The sequence below is a fragment of the Catharus ustulatus genome, chromosome 6, assembly GCF_009819885.2.
Source record: "Catharus ustulatus isolate bCatUst1 chromosome 6, bCatUst1.pri.v2, whole genome shotgun sequence".
Taxonomy (NCBI): Eukaryota; Metazoa; Chordata; class Aves; order Passeriformes; family Turdidae; genus Catharus; species Catharus ustulatus.
Genome location: NC_046226.1, coordinates 38903765 through 38911191, shown reverse-complemented (window position 1 = coordinate 38911191; position 7427 = coordinate 38903765).

Below are 7427 nucleotides of genomic sequence, written 5' to 3'. Positions count from 1 at the left end.
ACTGCTGATCTGTTAAGAGAAACAGAAATCAGGCTGGCTGTGATTACTGGAACACCTGTGTCCCTCCAGACACTGTCACACCTCTTTATTCAGCTGTTCCCAGAGCCCTCCAGCAGCCTGCCCAGGGAGCTGCTGCACCACATGGACAAACCAACTGAGACCCTCCATACTGAAGCAGATCAAACACCTCCAGTCTCATGATTCATGTGGAAAAAGCAAGTAAGCCTCTACTGCCAGGAGCCAAGGAATTTCCAGTTTGGAGACCAAGAGCTAGATAAGCCAAAGGAAAAGCAACCAACCTTTCTTCCACTGAAAGGTGCTGCCAGGCAGCATGAGGCAGTCTGCAGAGGGGCTGGTCTCTGAAAAACTTGCCCAGTCCCCTGGCACAGTTATGTCCCCAGAGGGATGGTGGTACAGCCAGCCAGCAAAATCTTGCACACAGAGTGGTAGAAAAAAGAGCAGGGCCATTAAAGCCCTTCTTTTCATTCTTAAAAAAAAAAATCTTTTTCAGATGGGAAGATATACCTGAAACTAATATTATCTCCTCTGTTTTTCTAACAGCCTAAAACTTCTGTTCAGAAGACAACTGTTAGCTATTTAATGTTAGCAGCTTTACCATTTTTCCTCACTGCTTGGCTGTATCCCCCATCAAATCCCACTCCTAAGACTTCCTCATTTAAATCAAAGTGACACAGAAAAATCTGTGTTGAGAGGCTCGTAGCATACTTAGCGAGTGCAGATTCTTCAGAGATTCTTAACTAGTGGAAACCTTGTAAAACCCATTGAACAACTTATAATGCCTTTACAACTATTGACTTTTCAAAGGTTAGTATGGCTTAAAATGGGCAGATACTCACAAGGTGAGTCTGGACCAAAGGACACACATTCAGGTGATAAATTCCTGTCTCCAAATAGAAGTGCTTTATTTTGCTGTTCAAGGACTGACATATTTGAAAGGCGAAAAGAGAGGAGAAGCCACACTTCTTTGGTCCCAAGAATGTCCAGAGAGGCTGGCATTGAGAGCAGAGAAAGAGGACTAGACTTAAAGGAGAAGCTACTTGTTATCACTGAGTCACTTAAAATATCTGTAGTGGCTGAAGGACTGGCAGGGAAGCCCCTTTCTTCCATCCCCTGTGATAACTCTGGTACTCTTGAGCAGTTTAGGTAATCTCCACATGAAAGGTGGGGTTTGCCCTGTTAATATTCTGCCAGCATGGTTGAATTTATAAAACAGAGGATCCAGAAGTCACAGGAGAGCTGTGAAAATGAGGAAAAAGGGAACATAGCCTACTCGAATGGCTCTTCAAATAGCTTGAACACCGTTGACTTGTAACCTCACTTGAGCTGAGATGCCACACCTGTAAAGGTTCACAGCTCTGCTCGCTGAGGAACAGACTCACCCCACAGCCTGTACTCTATCAATAAAGAAACAAGGGGCACAAGCCCTAGTGCTGCTTGATTAGTGCCACCCTACAGCTGAACAAGATATTCAGAGGATGATGTCAGAGGCCCTCTCAGGAAAGCTGTAAACCAAAATGAGCCAGATTACAGGATGTTCATCATACTGCTTTGGCTTATTTCAGCTTAGTCATGAATTTGTTGTAATAAGAAGGTGGCAATATAGGAACAAATCTCTACTGATAAAGTAGGCCTCCTCCAGTAATAAACTGTTTTAATCTATGATTAAAGCAAGAAGAAGGAGCAAAACCAGAGCAAGATCAGTCCTTGAGGGTGTGGTAGAAGTTCCTGGAGGCACAGGACTCAGTCCCTCCTTCGAGGTAGGGGACATTGTCACCTGGAATGAGGCAGCTTCTCCTACAGGTGCACAAGCCACCTGCCAGTGCTGGTAAATGCCAGCTGCCACCAAAAAAGAAGCAATTTCAAGATTTCCTTTGCAGTGCCACACCCCATGACGTCCTTTGCTTGCATTAGAGCAGATTCACCTGGCCAAAGGGACAGAAATTCACCATTTTGTTTGGACAGAATCTCAGAGATCTCAGGCATGGCTGGGAGATGGAATTTTATTTTCAACCTAGTTATCTCTCCCTATAGCCTCAGGCATACAACCTGGACCAAAACTTCTGGAGTGAGCGCACATACTTGGGCAACTAAGTCATATAATGAGACCTGTTTTTTCACAAGAGCTGTACACACGTAAGCTGCAATGGACCTCCTGCTGCAGCTGCTTGTGAGCATGTCCTCTGCAAATCTGCATATCATTTATGCTGGTGAATAAAGAGAGTTTAAACATGGCCAACACATTTGAATTGTTAGAAAGAAACACTGTGCCTCATTTTCTGTGTGTGCGACCAGAGGCTGATGATCCTGCAGGCCTACCCTAAAAGTGAGGTGCCTCTGAAAGGAGGGGGGATTCAGTACTTTGGAGTTGGACTTTTATGACTGTCTATGGTGCCAGAGAGGGCCACCAAACTGAGCATAGGCATCATAGTACCAAACAGCTGTGACATTGATCCAGACAGCAGAGCATCCAAGGGCATGAGTCAGATCCAGTTACACTCCTCTTTCTTGAAGCTAGTAATCTCCATCCCACACCTGTGACCTAAGGTGGTGCTTCTCTTTCTTCCTGAGCTGATGACTGTGGTGTGTGCTTAATAATTCAGCAGGGCCTCAGCTCATCTTTCCACAGAACCAGGTTGGTCCCTTTCCCTTGAGTCCCAGCCTGGAAAGGAATATTTCCATTCAAGACAGCAGAAGCTACTCTCCACCTGCTTTAGAAAATAATCACTTTCCCTATGGTTGCAAACATGATAGTTAACACAAATTAAACCAGAGAAGCCAGCAGGGGTGATTGTATCAATACTACAGTGACACCACAAGGTAAAGAGGTTCTGTTCCTTCCTGGGAATAGGAATAGGCATGGAAAAAAATGCTGTGCAATAAAACAGCATAGCCAGGACTAGAGATTTAAAAAATCCAGAGTCCTAAGAGAGTAGCCCCAGTACACCTAGCATCTTTATGTCCATCATCCACTTTCTTTATATTTCAGTGTCTCCATGGGAGCATGGAAACCAAAAAGGCTGCCCCATTGCCCCAGAGTTCTAGCAAGTAGAGGGAGAATGCATCATCTCTTACCCTCAACTCCTGGAGACATAGGGAAGTAGACAGGGATATCCAGCTCACACAGTCCCCAGCTTCACCTGAGAAGTACGACAACCTTCCCATCAGCACAGGCTGAGAGGGCTCTACATTCCTTCAGCCAGGTGTCAGTGATCACCCTCACTCCTTTCTCCTTACAGGCTCACCTTTCATAGGGCACTAAAAGGGCACTGGAAGAAATAACAAGTGCCAGAGGAAAACATTTCCTAATTTGACTAATGAACCCAAAACTGCACTAATTGGCACTGTCTCAGAGAATAGAGAGGTCTCAGCAATAAAGAGGTCAAGTGAGCTGGGATGCCCACCTCTGGCCTCTGTTACTGACAATCAGCTGAAGCATAAAGGCTAATATCTCACCAGCAGTTCAGAAGGGTAAATGAGAAACAGTTGTATCTACTCCTTTGGCACACCAATTTTCCTTGTCTGTGTCTATCCACAGACATCCTGGAGGCGGCAGGTTGAGTAAGCATCTTCACTGAGGAAGAAGACCCCCTTCTCCTTGAATACTTAGGTGAAGCTGACAACATGAATTAGATGCCAAAATATTTGTTTGGAGATCTTTGAAAACTTGCCTATGTTGTTTGTTGCTTTCCCTCATTACTCTGTTGTTTTCCTAGAGGAAGAGGTCTTAGGCACTGATAGCGTGATCAATATTTTCATATGGCACAGAAGTTCCAGCAAGTCTTTGAATGGAGGAGTTGGAGACAAGAAAAGCACTGAGTAGTTGAAGAGGATCTTCCTTGTTTTCCCCCTAGTTTTCAACATTTTAGGCTTGCAGAGGCTGTACAGCTCTTGCACCAAGAAGTTTATTATGACTCAGTCCCTTTGAAAGGGTACCATTCCATTTGCAGGGACTGTACTGCTCTCATCTGCAGGGAAATCACCATGTACAAGTGGAGGGGAGAGCAGACTTTCCTAGGAGGCACGGGCAGCTGATCTGAAAGGTGCTGAAAGAAGACTTCTGGGGATGTGGTTACTGCAGGAAGTAATGGAGGACAGTCTATAGGAACCCTTTGGTCAATCCTGTTCTACTCACAAGCGCTATGAAGAACAGATCAAGTTGTCTGTGAGAACTCCAGTGGGAAATATAAGTTTATCCTAGTTCCTGCAAATTTAAGGTTCTTTGCTTCGTATTTCCATAATCGTCTCCCTTCAAAAGCCTAGCGTAGACAGGAGAAAAATGCAAATACTTTCTTGGTGTAACCAGTCTAGACACTGTTTTCACTTCTGCGTTTTCCCACTGCTCCTGAGCTTGAGGGTTTACCTCGAGCAGCAACATTAAGATAAAAACCAGTGGTATGAAAATGTAGACAAGAACATCCCCAAAGAAACAATATACCCTCTCATTGTAACTCCCTTCCCCAAAGCTACCTCGATGCAATGGGAATGGCTCTCAGGAGGACTCAGCAGCCTGTCATCCTTTCTCCTGCTTTGTTCCGCAGGACCAGTGGTTAGTCACAGCCTGGTGAGATCCCTTCCTGTCTCCTTCCTTTGCCACATCTTTGTGCCGTCACTTGCATCCGGGTCTCACCCCTAAACCACACCAGGAGGTTTAACCCGAGGCAAATACAACAAAACAAGCAAGCAAACCTGTCTGCCAAGTGTTAATTACACATGGAGCGGTTCCCAGGTAAAACACAGCAGAATGGATTTATCTGCAGCAGCCGGTGGGACAAGCTGCTGTGAGGAAGTCATTGCAGATGGTGATGCCATGGAGCTGGGCTGCACAGCAGGGCAAAGGGGAACCTGAATCAAGTCTTCCTTATTTTTCTGCCTGTTGGAGTCACTTCCTCCTGGAAGGTGAGCATCCAGCTGCCAAAGGTACTGTGGTCTCAAGGGCAATCACACAGAAAGAAGGCAGGTGATGGAGGCTCCTGCACTGCATTTGTTACAAGGCATGTGTGTCTGAGATCTCTTTTAATCTTAGTCAAATATTAAACTATGGTGTGGTTTACCCCCCTGAGTCATCCTCGGAATAGTTATTGCCAGACTGAGAGCAGACACTTCAAAGACAGACTGAAGTTAACAATGACTCAGTGTTTCAGGACCCCTTAAAAACACTCCCAAGTCATAAAATCACACACCCTACTTTCCCTTCACACTAACATGAATAATACATGTCTCAGCTGAAGCCATGGGAATTTATTCATTTTGCAGAAGATGAGTCTGTAATGGGATTTTGAGGTAAGGAGAGCAAAAACTGAGTTACTGATTTGGAAGAAGAGCTGCTGCCACAGAGAAGGGTTCCTAGTAGAAGCCCTTGATCTTGGGCTCAATCTTAATTAAAATTTTAATTACTGAATTCCTTCAGAATCGACTGGGCATATTTAGAAACTGTGCTATTGTTATTGAATAAAAATAAGTATAAAGTGACTATAAAGACAGTCAGGGTGAATAGCATAAAACCTTGCAGCAGAACTTAGCACAACCTTCTGGTAAGAGCAAAAAAACCATTAACAACCCCTAAAGCGTAGGCTTCATCCTCTTATGAAGGGGCTCATCCTTTCACAAATATTTTTTTTTAAAGTAGGGGGAGACACTAGCGGTGCCAATCAACGAATCCTCACAGCTCAGTACTTGTAGGAATTACATTACTCCTATCTTGCTTGGCACACATCATGTCCTTCAGGTTTGTAGGAAATCTGTGACAGATTTTGGAACACAACACTACTGCTGAGGTAGTTTGAATCATTGCCAGTGAGACAAAGCCACCAAACTAGAGTGTTGAGGCACAATTCTGCCAGTGTGGATATCCAAACAGAGTCACTGGTTTGCCATGTGGCTATCTGCTCCCTGAGCTCCCCGCTCCTGTGTCAGAGAACTGCTCTGAGCCTTACCTGGCTCCACTCTGAAGGTTTTGAATAGTTATCCACGAAAAATCTATTCCAAGTTGAACACAAGAGTGACTTCCAAGCAGAGCATCTCAAGCAGTGCAGAACAGAAGGAGACAATCTTGTTGCCATTTTTATTTCTCCTGTATATATTCAGATGTTCAAATACAACAAAACAAGCAAGGTCAGCTCCCCCTTTAATGCTTGCATGGTCTGCAGACAGGTCCAAAAGATCTGGTTTGTAAGTGGAGTGGAAGACACCTAAGCTTCTGACAAAGATTCATAAAGCCAATGAGGAAAGCAAACATCTCTTTGCTCTGCAGACATTCATGTTTTCTCCTATCAGTTTTCAAGGTTTCTTCAATACCTTACCACTACCAGATCAAAGCAATTCCCTTTTCCTAACAGATGTCAGTACTATACAAATGTCAACATCAGGCCATAGAAAGTCATGAGAGGTATGGAAAAATAATATTCCCACAATATTATCTTCCCATGGTGTTTGTGACAGCCAGGAGGCAGGAAGAATGTCTCTAAGGACTCTCAAGAAATCCTGTGAGGATACACAAGGCTGGATCAGAGGTACAGAAAGAAACAGCAAGAACTGAAATACTGGACACCAGAATGGTCCCCCAAACCACAAATCCAACTGCTGTTTGATACATAGCTGCTGCTCACCACCTCTTTCTGAAGACATACCATGAAATGCCATCTCAGATTTGCTCTTGTTATTCTAAGTGATGAAATATTTCATTATAAATAATGGCCGAGCAAATTACCAACACTCCCAGCTTTCCTAAGGACAATGACAGAGGGATAAGAGCAGTTTGCCCAGGGGTTGTAGGACTGTTTACAGACAGTTTACAGAGGGGGTGGATGACACAAGAATGTGTTGAACAGAGGCATTCGATCATGGATCTTCAAGTGTAGAAGCACTAAGGGGGAAAATACACGGACAGGCAGCCTTTGCATTCCCATGGCCCCAAACAGGACCGTTCTGCAAGGCAAGGGCACTACAAACAGACCATAGCTCACCTATATGAGGCTGAGGAGAACAATGAAGTGCTGCTTATGAGTGGGGGGTGATTACCTAACATTTTCTCTGCTGCGGTAGCAGGGTCCTGCCACTCAGGCAGCCTCCGAGTATGATCCCAAGGGCTTTCACTGGAGAAAAAATAAAAAGTGTCCCAAGAGCAGAGAATGAATTATTTCGGGATGCCTGCACTGAGCACAAAGCCTCTCGCAGCAGCAATGGCGGTGGGCACTGCAGACAGGGCTGCAAGGCTGACTCATCTGGGTTAGCGAGACACGGGCTAATGGTGCTCCGTGCCAGTGACCACACCGGAGCACAGGGGCGACTGCCACAGGACACACACCGCCTGCTTCTCGGCTTTCAGTGCCTGTGGAGCATCCCCAGCACGGGGATGTAGTTGGCATCCAGCAGGTGGGATGCTCGTCCGGAGCGGTCCCTCGCACCTG